General features: G+C 35.7%; 1 pseudogene across 1 annotated transcript in view; it reads left to right on the forward strand.

Moving 5' to 3' along the window:
• The window catches only part of LOC308609739 (ubiquitin-like modifier-activating enzyme 1), a 45579-nt pseudogene that overhangs the window by 1082 nt on the left and 29018 nt on the right, over window positions 1-15479 (forward strand). Inside the window, exon 2 of the transcript in view lies at window positions 1542-1845. The product of the transcript in view is annotated as a ubiquitin-like modifier-activating enzyme 1 (transcript). The remainder of the gene's footprint in view (window positions 1-1541; window positions 1846-15479) is intronic.

A 15479-nucleotide genomic window follows, 5' to 3' on the forward strand; every position in this document is an offset into this window, starting at 1 on the left:
TACTGTCTGCTTTGGTTGTCACCGTGTGCACTGTTATCATGAGAACTGTCAACATGGGCACTGTCACCGTTTTTCACTGCCACCATGTTCAATGTCACCATTGGCACTATCACCGTGAGAACTGTCACCATGAGTACTGCCGTCATGGGCACTGTCACCAAGGGCACAGCCACCATGTGCACTGTTGCCATGGTCACTATCACCATGAGCACTGTCACCATGGGAACTACCAACATGGGCAATGTCATCATGAGCACTTTCACAATGGGAACTGCCACCATGGGCACTATCAATGGGCAGACTCTCACCATGGGCACTATCACCATGGGCACTGTCACTGTGAGCACTGTCACCATGAGCACTATTACTGTGAGCCCTACCACCGTGAGCGCTCTCACCATGGTCACTGTCACCATAGGCACTGTCACCATGAGCACTGGCACAATGCGGACTGTCAAAATGAGACCTCTCACCATGGACATTATCACCATGAGCACTCTCACCGTGGTCACTGTTACCATGGGTACTGTCACAGTGAGCACTGTTACCATAGGCAATGGCACCGTGGGCACTGTCTCCATGTGCACTGTCATCATGGGCATTGTCACTGTGGGCAGTGTAACCGTGGGCACCGCCACCATTGGCACTATCACTGTGAACTTCTTTACAAAAACAACTTTGGGCACGTTCTTTACCTTATTATGTCAGTCATGTAAGGTCACATTCTAACTTGCCTGGAATCATATGTGAAGGTAATCGCCAAGCTGACCTTTTGACACGAATTGTCGATTTCCCTTGTATTGAGGAGGCACAAGGTTCACATAATTTGCATCATCAAAATTCCGTAGCTCTGTGATATCAATTTCAACTGCCCTGGGAGATAGCCAGATCTATAATTAAAAATTGTCCACATTGTCCAACTTATTCATCCAGTTTGCCCATGGGGGTCAACCCTAGAGGATCATTACCTAATATGTTATGGCAAATGGATGTAACTCATGTGCCAACTTTTGGAAAGCTATCTTATGTACATGGTTCTGTGGATACCTATTCTCATGTAATTCTTGCCTCAGCAAGAACCGGGAAAGCTTTTAAGTATGTTATGCAACACGTATTTTTCTGTTTTGCCTTTCTAGGCATTCCAAAAGCTCTAAAAAATGATAACACTCCTGCCTACATTTCTAAGGCTTTTAAAGACTTTTGTGAAAAATTTAATATTTCCCATTCTATGGGAATCCCCTATAATCCTCAGGGTTATGCCATAGTGGAAAGAGCCCATCATAATTTAAAAGTTCAAATTACAAATTTACAGCAAGGGGAATTCAAATACACTTCTCCACATCACACCTTCAACACACACTATTTGTATTAAATAATTTGAGTACTGATTCACAAGGTAATACTGCCATGATGAGGCATTGGAATCCCGATATTAATAAACCTAAACATAGGGTGAAATGGAAGGATATGCTCACTCGTCAATGGAAAGGACCTGATATTTTCTAACCACCGGCTAAGGGTATGCTTGTGTATTTCCACAGGACGCTGACTCGCCGTTGTGGGTGCCTGACCGTCTCATCAGACATGTCGGGCCCTCCGACCCCGCCTTACCACTTCCCAGTCAGGCACAAGGCACCACAGCCGGAGACGTCAGCTAATGAATCACCATCAGCTAAAGAACCACTGCTGCAGCAGATACAAAAGCTCACAATTGGAGAGAGACCAATTCTTTGTCTTCCGCATCCGCACCCAAGACCTCGCAAGACACAAGCCATCTCAACAAGAACTTCGAATCCACCAAATTGGGGTCAGATTAAACAACTTGCTGATGACGCCAAGAAAGTGGTAACAGACCAGGGAGCTACCTTATCACCTGGAAATCTTTTTTTTGCTATGCTTGCTATATTGGCCTGCCAGGTAACTAGGGGAAATGCTTTGGATAAATCTTATTGGACATATCTCCCTGATCCACCGATTTTACAAACTGTAGCCTGGGATAATGAGGGTATACCAGTGTCTACTACTATGCCCAGGTTAATGGGAGGAGCCATAAGCTCCTATCCATATAATAAATTTAAAATAAATAATAATTTTACACTTCATGGAAAATCAGGGTTCCATACTCTATATTTTATATTTCCATCAATTAATAACTCTGTAGCCTCTCGTAAGGATGGACGTATACCGGTTTTTCTTAAAGGACAGCTTACTGCTTCTCCTTTGAGTCAATCTAATAAGAGACTTCTTTGGTCTTTGATTTACCTAGCACCTGGAGAAGATCCAACTTATAATCAACCTTCCTCTCATCTTTAAAATGTCTTCCTTGTAATCCTCCTTATGGTATTCATACAGGAGTACAATCATCTATCTTACAATCTCCAGAAGACGAATTGGATAGTAACTGGGACGCTGTAGATACCAATACCAGATTTCCTACATGGAATTATTGTATATATTCTTCAAGAATTGATATTCCCATAGAGGATACCACAAAAAATGTGCATGATTGGAGTAATCCTGATCCATGTAAGGATTATAGATCTTATTTACAACATCATGCACATTATGATTGGAATAATTCACTCATTCCTGCTTCTATGCTTGTTAATAGATGGCACACTGGAGGATGTGTGCCTCCTATACTAACTATGGCTCAAGAGAGTATGTATTATGCACAGACCCAGCTTTGGAAAGTTATTGCTGCTCCACAACCAGTTATTCTTCATAGACCTAAAAATATGGGCATTTATTCTATGCAGGCTTGTGTGTCAGCACCTTATGTATTCTTGGTAGCCCCAAAATATGTGGATCTAAATATTTATTATAATACTTCTGATTCTACTTTTTGGACACATTGCTATGATTGTATTTCGACAAGTTGTATAAATCCCTCTATGAATGTACAAGTTTTAATGATTCTTAAACGACCTCCATACATTATGTTGCCTGTAAAATTATCCTCTGCCTTGTATGATGATTATGGCTTACAAGTTTTGCATGAAACTGAACTTTTATTACATTCAAAGAGACTTGATGCAGCTTTAATTCTAGCAATATCTACATTTATAGCTGTAATAGCATCACTTTCTCTTTCAATAAGTTCCTTAGCTCAACATGTACATACAGCTCAACATGTAAATGAGCTTTCAAAAATGTATCTTTAGCTCTGGCTACTCAGGAAGTTATAGACAGAAAGTTAGAAGCAAAGGTGGATGCCTTAGAAGAAGCAATTTTACACATAGGGCATGAATTAACAGCGCTCAAAGTAAGATTAGCTTTGAGGTGTCATAAAAAATATAGATGGATTTGTGTTACTCCTCTAAAAGTGAATGAATCATTATATTCTTGGGAATAAATTCGTACTCATATTATGGGAGTTTGGAACCAAACAGATGCTAGTTTAGACCCTACTAAATTACATCAAGTGATTCATGACATAGGAAATACAAACTTAGGTTTATCTCCGGCACAGTCTGCTCAGAAATTTCTTGAAAGTATTAAGTCATTTGTGTCACATAAAACCTTATTCTCAATGCTCATTAATGGAGGAATCATGGCAGTTGTTGTACTAATTCTGATATTTTTACTTCCAGTCATCATTAGAATAATTATTAAAAGCATCAAACAACTTTCCATGGAGCTACATACTGCACTTTTAAAAAATAAAAAAGGGGGTGATGTCGGAAGCCATTCTGGAGGCATTGCACCATGACAAAGTCATGAGCAACGGAAGGCAAAACTGCAAGGCAGTGCCGTGCCAGTCAGGTGGACTACAGCTCCGTTGTATGTTTTATGATAATAACTTTACATACAGGGGCAATTTTGGGGGGATGTTGCTCCAGGTGAAAAAAATTCCTCTAGGTCTCCCCCTCCTGAAACTATCATAGGATGGGAAGTACCCACTAAAGCCCTGTGTAAATGGTAAAGAATTAAGAGCCTGGAGCTAAGGGGATGTTTTTGTGAAAAACACCCTCTAGTATGGAGTTACGGCCATGGGCTGGAGTTCCTGATGATGACATAGGAAATTTATGGTTCTATTATAAAGGAAAATTAATTATAGAAAAACAAATGACTAGAGCAGAATTCGTTGCCCGGATAGGGAGAAAACGCTGTCTCAGTTGAAGGAAACAACGAGAAAGAGCATGCAGGTACATTGTAAATATTTTCCTGGAACCATTGTAAAAGGATGCACATGCAAGAAGAAAAATAGGAACAAGTAGCTCCAAATTTTACAATTGAAATAATCATAGAACTGCTTGGCTTGGTTACTAAGAAACAACCTGTGATTAATGGGAACTTGGGGAAATATTTTAATAGGACATCTAGAAACTAGGGGATGTTTGTTTTAAAAAATCTTTATAGAACATTTTCAGGTTTGATTGTGGTAAGATTGTTTGGCCACGTACCTGGTAATGTAATCAACTACAATATATAAACCTGTGATTGTAAACAATAGAGGAAGAATGAAGAATAAAGACATGAGAAAGAGAAACATGCAATGCCGATACTTTAAGAAGTGTAATAGAATTATTTCCTTTGCCGACGCTATCCATCCCTCGGGTATCCCGAGACTCACTAGAGCTGGACTCTGGCAATATATGGCCTATATTATGTTGTTGAATCTTCCTTCGATGTCTACTGTGTGGAGGGTTTTTATCATAAACTGGTGTTGAATTTTTTCAAAAGCTTTCTCTGCTTCTATTGAGATGATCACATGTGTTTTCTCTTTCAATTTTTTAATATGGTGTATCACATTGATTGATTTGCATATATTGAAGAATCCTTTTATTCCTGGAATAAACCCCACTTGATCATGGTGTATTTTCCTTTTAATGTGCTGTTGGCTTCTGTTTGCTACTATTTTGTTGAGGATTTTTGCATCTATATTCATCAGTGATATTGACCTGCAGTTTTCTTTTTTTGTGATATCTTTGTCTGGTTGTGGTATCAGTGATGGTGTCTCCATAGAATTAGTTTTGGACTTTTCCTCCCTCTGCCATATTTTGGAAGAGTTTGAGAAAGACAGATGTTAAACTCTTTAAGCCAGAAAGGACTGGCAGGACATCTTAAGTGATGAAGGTGAAAAACCTGCAACTAAGATTAATTTTTTTTGAAATATGTGAGATCACACCATGTTTTTTTTATATGCCTGACTTACTTCTTAAGTACTTCTCACTTCGTCGTACTTCTGCTCAACATCTCTTACTATTAGAGATGTTGACTTAACATAGTGCCCTCAAGGTGCACCCATTTTGTTACAAAAGGCAGCATTTTCCTTCTACTATGCCTGAATATATTTTTATTGTGACACATTTTTTCCTGCCACACAAAATACTTTTCTGTGCCACATTTTCTTTTTCCATCTATTTAGCCTAAGTGTGTTGTTTCCTGTTATGGCATTTGAGAATGATGGTGCAGTGTACATGGGATGCAGGTATCTTTATGACTCGGTGATTTTCCTTCCTCTATAAAAATATCCAAAGATTTTTTCTGGATGATTTAGTAGTTCTACATTTTTAGCTTTTTGAGGAATCTTCAATCTGGTTTCTAGAGTGGCTATACCAGTCAGCATTCCTAACAAGAATGTAGGAGGGTTCCCTTTTGTCATGCCTGCTATCTTCTCTTTTTTTTTTATAATAGACAATCTAATAGATATGAGGTGATATTCCACTACAGAGGTTTTGCACTTTCCTAATGTATGTTTGTTATTAGCTGCTTATCTCGTATGTGTTTCTAATATTTTCTGCAATTCTGTAGATTGCCTGTTAATTCTGTTGATTGTTTCCTTTATTATATAGGAATGTTTCAGTTCAATTTCACTTCACTTAACTTTTGATTTTGTTGCCTGCTCTACTGCTGTCATAGCCAAGAAATTATTGCCAAGGCCAATCTTGAGAAGTTTGTTCCTTATCTTTTCTCAATGGATTTGAAACATTTTGGTCTTATCTTTAAAGCAATTTCCCCAATATTTCTGAGATACAATTGACATATAACGTTGGCAGTTTTAAGGTACACAGCATGATGGTTAGATTTACATCTATGCTGTGAAATAATGTGATAATAATGTTAGTTAATACTTCTATCACCTCACATGGTTACCAAATTTGTGTGTGTGCTGTAAGAACATTTAAGATCTACTTTCCGAGTAACTTTTAAACATGCAATAACGTATTGGTAACTAACTCACTATCCTGTAATTTAGATCCCAAGAAGTTACACATTTTATAACATGAAATTTATGCTCTTTGACTATCATCTCCCTATTTCTCCGAACCTCACACCTATTAAATACGTATACACTCTTTTTTTTGAAGACCTCAGCCATTTAGATTTCATAAATAAGTGGGATCACACAGTTTGTCTTTATGTCTCTGATTGTTTCACTAAGAATAATGCCTGCAAGTTGATTATATGTGGTCACAAATTGCAGGAATTTCATTATATGACTGTATAATATCCACTGTCGTAATATATACATTTCTTAATCCATTTAATCATTGATAAACGGTTAGTGACTATGCCTGGCATATTTTAGATAAATATTTACACAGTGAACATGGGAGTGCAAATATCTCTGTAAGTTAACTGATTTCATTTGTTTCTATTATGTATATTCAGAAATGGAATTGCTAGGTTATATGGTGGTATTATTTTTAGAATTTTGAGGAACATCCATATTATTTTCCATAGTGGTTGTACTAAGTTACATTACCACCAAAAGTCTGTAAGTGTTCCCTGTTTTCTACATGCTTGACCACACTTTTATGTCTTTTCTTTTTCATAATAACCACTATGAAATGCGTGAGTTGCTATCTCATTGTGGTTTTATTTTGCATTTCTCTTACTATTAAAGAGGTTGAACAAATGTTCATGTGTCAGTTGCTCATTTGTACGTCTCCTATGGGGGGAATATATCTGCTAAGATCTTCAGCCCACCTTTTAATTAGATTATTCAACTTTTCTAAAAAAAAACTAAGTTTTTTTTATGTTTCAACATTAGTCCTGTAGCTGGCATGTTGTTGGCACATATTTTCTCCCATTCCATAGGAGAATTCCTATGCCTCCTGTTCCATTGCCTCTTCACTCTGTTCAAGTTACTTTTTTGCAGAGGCTTTTAAATTTGATGTTTTTACACATGTTGAATTTTCTTTTTGTTCCTTCTACTTTTTGTATCATATCCAAAAGAATCATTGCTGACACAAATGCCTTTGAGATTTTTTTTCTGTTTAATTCTAAGTATTTTGTGATTTCTGTTCACGTTGTGTTAATTTTTGAGTCATCTAAGATGGGTGTTCAATTTTATTCTTTTCCATGTGGATATCCAGCTTTTCCAACACTACTTAGTGTAAAGTCTATTTTTACTCCATTGTTTATTCTTGTCTTCTTTGTCATGTGTTAGTTGACTGGACATAGCTGAGTTTATTTCTGGGCTCTCAGTCCTATTCTATTGGTATTTTGTCTGTTTTTATTCTAATTTCACATTATTTTGGTTACCGTAACTTTGTATAATAGTTTGAAACCAGGAAGTGAGTTGCACCCAGCTTTGTTTATCTTGCTGAAAATTGCCTTGTCTATTTTCAGTGTCCTTTTTTGTTTCGTACAATTTTTAGGATTATTATTCTATTTCTGGGAAAATTATCATTGAAATGTTGATTGGGATTCCATTGAAACTATAGATAGCTTGAGGTAGCGTGAACATTTTAACAGTATTCATTCTTTCAATTTAGAAATATGGGATACTTTTCTATTTACATATATCTTCTTCAGTTTCTGTAAATGTTATATTTTTAGGTGTACAGATGGTTTTGTCTCCTTGCTTAAATGTATTCCTAACATTTTATTGTTTTAGGGGCTGCGGTAAATGGAAGTGTTTTTTTTTTTTAATTTTTCTGTCAGGTATTTTCTTGTTAGTGTATAGAAATGCAACTAATTTTGTATTCTTATTTCAAATGCAACAAAATTACTGATTTCATGTATTAGTTCTAACAGTTTCATGGGGTTTTGGTGGAGTCTTTAGGATTTCCTGCATACAGAATATGTCATCTTCAAACAGAGACATTTTAAATTCTTCCTTTCCACTTTGGATCCCTTTCATTTCTTTTCCGTGCCTAATGGTTCTGGCTAGGGATTCTACTATTATGTTGAAGAGAAGTGGTGATAGTGAGCATTTTTTATTTGTTCCTGTCTTAGAGGAAAAGTTTTCCGCTTTTCATCATGAATATGATGTTAGCTGTGGGCTTGATAATATATGATCTTCATTACATTTAAAATGTTTCTTCTCTCCCCAGGTAGTTGAAAGCTTTAATCAAGAAAATTTAGAAAATTATTTCCAACATTTCTTCTGCATGCTATTCGTGTCGTAAATTAAAATTTTTGATTTAAAAATGTTAACTGCCCTTGCATCACCAGGAATTATCTCACCTTAGCATGTTGAACATTTTAGTGTGTTTTTGAATTTGGTTTGCTAGAATTTTGTTGAGAATTTTTGCATCTATATGTACAAGGATATTAGCTTGTAAGTTCTGTGCTTTTTGTTTTGTTTTGTTTTGTTTTGTGTTCCCTTCTATTTCCTTATGTGGCTTTGTTAATCAAGAAAATCCTGGTTTTATAAAATGAGTTTGGAAATGTTTCCTCTTTTGTAGTTATTTGGGAGAGTTTGGGAAGGACTGGCAATAAATCTTCATTAAATGTTCAGTAGAATTCACCAGTGAAACTAACTGATCCTGGGCTTCTCTTTGTTGGGAGAGTTTTGAATACTGCTTCAATTTCCTAAGTCATTATTTGTATGATCAAGATATTTTTTGTTTGTTTGTTTTTTGCTTCTTCATGATTGTCTTGCTTCATTTTATATAGGAGTTTTTGGAGATTTATCCATTTTTGTAACCCAGTTTTTTAGCATTCTTTATAACTATTTGTATGCTATGGTGTCAGCTGCAATTTCTCCTCTTTCAGTTAAAGTTTTATTTATTAAGCACTTTTTTCTTTCGTTAGTCTTGCTAAATCTTGTCAATTTTATGATCCTTTCCAAATTCCAACACTTGGATTCAGTTTTTCCTAATTATCTGATATTTGTTTTATTCATTTCCATTTGAATCTTTCTTATTTTTTTCCTTTTATTCCTGGTGCTTAATTTGTTCATTTTTCTTAGTCCTTCATGTATATGCACAAGTGGTTTATTTTAGATTATTCTTTTCTCTTTTAGAAGAATTTATGATTGCTAAAATTAATTCATCCATTGACTGATTTTTCTATATTCCAATCGTTTTGGTATGTTGTCATTTTCGTTTATCTGAAGGTAGTTTCAGATTTCCCTTTTGACTTCTTCCTTGACCCATATATATTTCCAGTGTGTGTTGTATAAGTTTACATATAAGGGATTTTTCTTTTTCTCTTGTTATTGATTTCTAGCTTCATAACATTATGATCAAAAAAGTTGCTTAATGTGATTCTGATCTTCTTAAATTTGTTAACGCTTGCTTTATGTTTCAAGACAGTGTCCATTCTGGGAAATGCTCCTTCAGCACTTAAGCAGAATATGGATTTTGGTACTGTTGAATGGAAGTTTTCTATAAGTTTATTAGGTACATTCTGTTTCTTTATTAATTTTCTAAGGTAGAAAGTGGGATAATACAGTCACTTACTATTATTTGTTTTATTGTTGATTTATCCTCTCAGATCTTTTTTTTTTTTTGGGGGGGGGTGTGGGTATACGGGTCTCTCACTGTTGTGGCATCTCCCGCTGCAGAGCACAGGCTCCGGACGTGCAGGCTCAGCGGCCATGGCTCACGGGCCCAGCTGCTCCACGACATTTGGGTTCTTCCCAGACCGGGGCATGAAGGCATGCCCCCTGCATGGCAGGTGGACTCTCAAGCACTGTGCCACCAGGGAAGCCCTCTATCAGATCTCTTAATGGTTGATTTAAATATTTGTTTAATCCCGCAACGTACAGTACATATATATTTACAATTATTATTTTATCTTGATAAATTGATCCATTATCATTGTATACTGACCTTATTTATCACTTGTGACTTACTTTGACTGGAAGTCTGTATTACCTGAGATTGGGAGATCAAGTCCTGCACTTGTTTGGAAACTGTTTGGACTATCAATTTCTATTCCCTCACCTTCAGCTTATGTGTGTCCTTAATGATAAAATGGTTCTTTTAGACAGCATATTGTTTTTTTATCATTTATATGGCAATATAATTGTTTTACACTGTTGTGTTAGTTTCTGCTGTATAGTAAAGTGAATCAGCTATAGGTATATTTCCATATCCACTCCCTCTTGCATCTCCCTCCCACCCTCCCTATCCCACCAAGCTAGGTGGTCACAAAGCACTGAACGTATCTCCCTGTGCTATGCAGCTGCTTTCCACTAGCTATCTATTTTACATTTCGTAGTGTATATATGTACAGACGACTCTCTAACTTCATGCCAGCTTACCCTTTCCACTCACTATATTCTCAAGTCAATTCTCTATATCAACATCTTTATTGCTGTCCTACGCCTACATTCATCAGAATGTTTTTTTAATTCCATATATATATATATTAGCAAAAAGTTTGTCTTTTTTTTTCTTTCTGACTCATTTCACACAGTATGACAGACTCTAAGTCTATCCACCTAACTGCAAATAGCTCAATTTTTATTTCTATTTATGGCTCAGTGATATTCCATTGTATATATATGACACACCATCTTTATCCATTCTTCTGTCAATTGATACTTAGGTGTTTACCTGTCCTGGCTATTGTAATTACACCTGTAATGAACTTTGTGGTCCATGACCCTTTTGGAATTATGTTTTTCTCAGGGTATATACAAAGAAGCGGGATTGCGGGGTCATATATTAGTTCAAGTTTTAGGTTCTTAATGACCTCCATATTGTTCACCATAGTGGCTGTAACAATTTACATTCCCACTAACAGTGCCAGAGGGTACTGTTTTCCATACACCACTCCAGAATTTAGAGTTTTTAGAATTTTGAAGTTGATGGCTATTCTGACTAGTGTGAGGAGACACCTCATTGTAGTTTGATTTATATTTCTTTAATGATTCATGATATTGAGCAACCTTCTATGTGTTTTATTGCAATCTGTGTATCATCTTTGGAGAAATGTCTATTTAGGTCTTCTGCCCACTTTGGGATTGTTGTTTGTATTTTTTGGTTTAGAGCTGCATGAGCTGCTGGTAAATTTTGAAGATTAATTGTTTGTCAGTTGCTTCATTTGCAAATATTTTCTGATTCTGAGGGTTGTCATTTGGTCTTGTTTGTGGTTCCCTTTGTTGTGAAAAATGTTTTAAGTTTCATTAGTTCCCATTTGTTTAATTTTGTTTTTATTTCCATTTCTTTAGGAAGTGGGTCAAAAAGAATCTTGCCGTGATTTATGTCATAGAGTGTTCTGCCTATGTGTTCCTCTAAGTGTATGATAGTGTGGAAACTTACTTTTAGGACTTTAATCCATTTGTGTTTATTTTTGTGTATGGTGTTAGGGAGTGTTCTGATTTCATTTTTGTACATGTAGCTGTTCAGTTTTCCCAGCACAACTTGTTGAATAGGATTTCTTATCTCCATTGTATATTCTTGCCACCTTTATCAAAAAGTAGGGGACCATATGTGCATGGGTTTACCTCTGGGCTTTCTATCCTGTTCCGTTGATCTATATTTCGGTTTTTTTGCCAGTATCATACTATCTTGATTATGGTAGATTTGTAGTATAGTCTGAAGTCCTGGAGCCTGATTCATCCAGCTGCGTTTTTCTTTCTCAAGAGTCCTTTGGTATTCAGTGTCTTTTTTTGTTTCCATACACACTGTGTAATTTTTTCTCCTAGTTCCCTGGAATATGCCATTGGTAATTTGATAATGATTGCATTGACACTGTAGATTGTGTTAGGTCATATAATTATTTTCACTATGTTGATTCCTACAACCCAAGAACATAATATAACTCTCCATCTCTTTGTATCCTCTTTCATTTCTTTCATCAGCGTCTTATAGGTTTCTGCATACAGGTCTTCTGTCTACCTTGGTATATTCTTTCCTATTCTATTTGTTGCAATGGTAAATGAGAGTGTTTCCTTAATTTCTCTTTCAGATTTTTCATCATTAGCCTATAGGAATCCCAGAGATTTCTGTGCATTAAATTTGTATCCTGCTACTTTCCCAAAATCATTGATTAGCGCTAGGCATTTTCTGGTAACATCTTTAGGATTCTCTCTGTGTAGTATCAGGTCATCTGCAAAGAGTGACAACTTTAATTCTTATTTTCCAATTTGGATTCCTTTTATTTCCTTGTCTTCTCGGATTGCTGTGGCTGAGACATCCAAAACTATGTTGAATAAGAGTTGAGAGTGTGGGCAACCTTGCCTTGTTCCTGATCTTAGTGAAAATACTTTCAGTTGTTCACCATTGAGGACGATGTTTGCTGTGGGTTTGTCATATAAGGCCTTTATTATGTTCTGGAATCTTCCCTCTATGCCTACTATGTGGAGGGTTTTTATCATAAACTGGTGTTGATTTTTTTCGAAAGCTTTCTCTGCATCTATTGAGATGATCAGATGTGTTTTCTACTTCAATTTGTTAATATGGTGTATGACATTGGTTGCTTTGCAAATATTGGAGAATCCTTGTATTCCTGGAATAAATCCCACTTGATCATGGTGTATTTTCCGTTTAATGTGCTGTTGGATTCTGTTTGCTACTATTTTGTTGAGGATTTTTGTATCTATATTCATCAGTAATATTGGCCTGCAGTTTTATTTATTCATTTATTTTTTTGATATTTTGTCTGCTTTTGGTATTAGTGATGGTGTCTCCATAGAATTCGTTTTGGATTTTTCCTCCCTCTGCTACATTTTGGAAGAGTTTTAGAAGGACAGGTGTTAAACACTCCAAGCCAGGAAGGACTGGCAAGACATCTTAAGTGATGAAGGAGAAAAACCTGCAACGAAGATATATATATATTTAAATATGTGAGATCACACCATGTTTGTTTTTATATGTCTGACTTACTTCTTAAGTGCTTCTTTCTTCGTCGTACTTCTTCTCAAAATCTCTTACTATTAGAGATGTTGATTTAACATAGTGCTCTCAAGGTGCAGCTATTTTGTTACAAAAGGCAGCATTTTCCTTCTACTATGCCTGAATATATTTTTATTGTGACACATTTTTTTCCTGCCACACAAAATACTTTTCTGTGCCACATTTTCTTTACCCATCTATTTAGCCTAAGTTTGTTGTTTCCTGTTATGGCATTTGAGAATGATGGTGCAGTGTACATGGGATGCAGGTGTCTTTATGATTTTGTGTGTTTCTTTCCTTTATAAAAACACCCAAAGAGTATTTTTCTGGATGATTAATTAGTTCTAATTTTTAGCATTTTGAGGAATCTTCAAACTGGTTTCTAGAGCGGCTATACCATTCAGCATTCCTAACAAGAATGTAGGAGGGTTCCCTTTTGTCATGCCTGCTATCTTCTCTTCTTTGATATTAGGCAATCTAATAGATATGAGGTGATAATCCACTACAGAGGTTTAGCACTTTCCTAATATATGTTCGTCGTTAACCACTTATCAGGTACTTGTTTCTAATATTGTATGCTATTCTGTAGATTGCCTCTTAATTCTATTGATTGTTTCCTTTATTATATAGGAATTTTTCAGTTCAATTTCAATTCACTTAACTTTGGTTTTGTTGCCTGCTCTACTGCTGTCATAGCCAAGGAATTATTGCCAAGGCCAATCTTGAGAAGTTTGTTCCTTATCTTTTCTCAATGGATTTGAAACTTTTTGGTCTTATCTTTAAAGCAATTTCCCCAACACTTTTGAGATATAATTGACATATAACGTTGGTAGTTTTATGGTACACAGCATGATGATGAGATTTACATCTATGTTGAGAAATAATATGATAATAATGTTAGTTAATACTTCTATCACCTCACATAGTTACCAATTGTGTGTGTGTTCTGTAAGAAAACTGAAGATATGCATTCCCAGTAACTTTTAAACATGCAATAAAGTATTGGTAACTAAGTCTCTATCCTTTAATTTAGATCCCAATAATTTACACATTTTATAACAGGAAATTTGTGCTCTTTGACAATCATCTCCCTGTTTCTCCCCACCTCACACCTAATAAATATGTATAAACTCTCTTTTTGATGAACTCACCATTTAGATTTCATAAGTAAGTGGGACCACACAGTTTGTCTTAATGTCTGATTGTTTCACTAAGCATAAGGCCTGCAAGTTGATTTCATGTGGTCACAAATTGCGGGAATTTCTTTATATGACTGTATAATACCCATTGTGGTAACATATACATTTCTTAAGCCTTTTTATCATTGATAAACAGTTAGTGACAATTCCTTGCATATTTTAGATAAATATTTATTCAGTGAACATGGGAGTGCAAATATCTCTGTAAGTTAACTGATTTCATTTCCTTCAAATATGTGTATTCAGAAATGGAATTGCTAGGTTATATGGTGGTATTATTTTTAGTATTTTGAGGAACATCCGTATCATTTTCCATAGTGGTTGTACTAAGTTACATTCCCACCAAAAGTCTGTAAGTGTTCCCTGTGTTTTACATGCTTGACTACACTTTTCTCTCTTTTCCTTTTCATAAAAACCACCAGGAAATGTATGAGTTGATATCTCATTGTGGTTTTATTTTGCATTTCTCTTACTATTACAGATATTGAGCCAATATTCATGTGTTGCTTTGTCATTTGTATGTCTCCTATGGGGGGAATATATCTGCTAAGATCTTCAGTCCACGTTTTAATTAGATTTTTCGCTTTTTTTTTAACTGAGAGTGTTTATGTTTCAACATTCTCCTGTAGCTTGCACGCTGTTGGCAAATATTTTCTCCCATTTCACAGGACAATTCCTATGTCTCCTGTTCAGTGCCTCTTCACTGTTCAAGTTTCTTTTAGTGCAGAGGCTTTTAAATTTAATGTTTTCACACATGTTGAATTTTCTTTTAGTTCCTTCTACTTTTGGTATCATATCCAAAGGAATCATTGCTGAGACAAATGTCTTGGAGATTTTTTTTCTGTTTAATTCTAGGGATTTTGTGATTTCTGCTCATGTTGTGTTAATTTTTGAATCGTCTAAGATGCATGTTCAATTTTATTGTTTTCCATGTGGATATCCAGTTTTTCCAACACCACTCAGTGTAAAGCCTATTTTTACTCCATTATTTATTCTTGTCATCCTTGTCAAATGTTAGTTGACTGGACATGGCTGAGTTTATTTCTGTGCTCTCAGTCCTATTCTATTGGTCTATTGTCTGTTTTTATGCTAGTCTCACACTATTTTGATTTCCGTAACTTTGTATTATGGTTTGAAACCACGAAGTGAGTTTCATCCAGCTTTGTTTATCTTGCTGAAAATTGCTTTGTCTATTTTCAGGGTCCTTTCTTGTTTTGTACAATTTTTAGGACTGTTATTCTATTCTAGGAAAATT

Source organism: Mesoplodon bidens, assembly GCF_964165515.1.
Source record: "Mesoplodon bidens genome assembly, chromosome: Y".
In the NCBI taxonomy this organism is placed as follows: Eukaryota; Metazoa; Chordata; class Mammalia; order Artiodactyla; family Ziphiidae; genus Mesoplodon; species Mesoplodon bidens.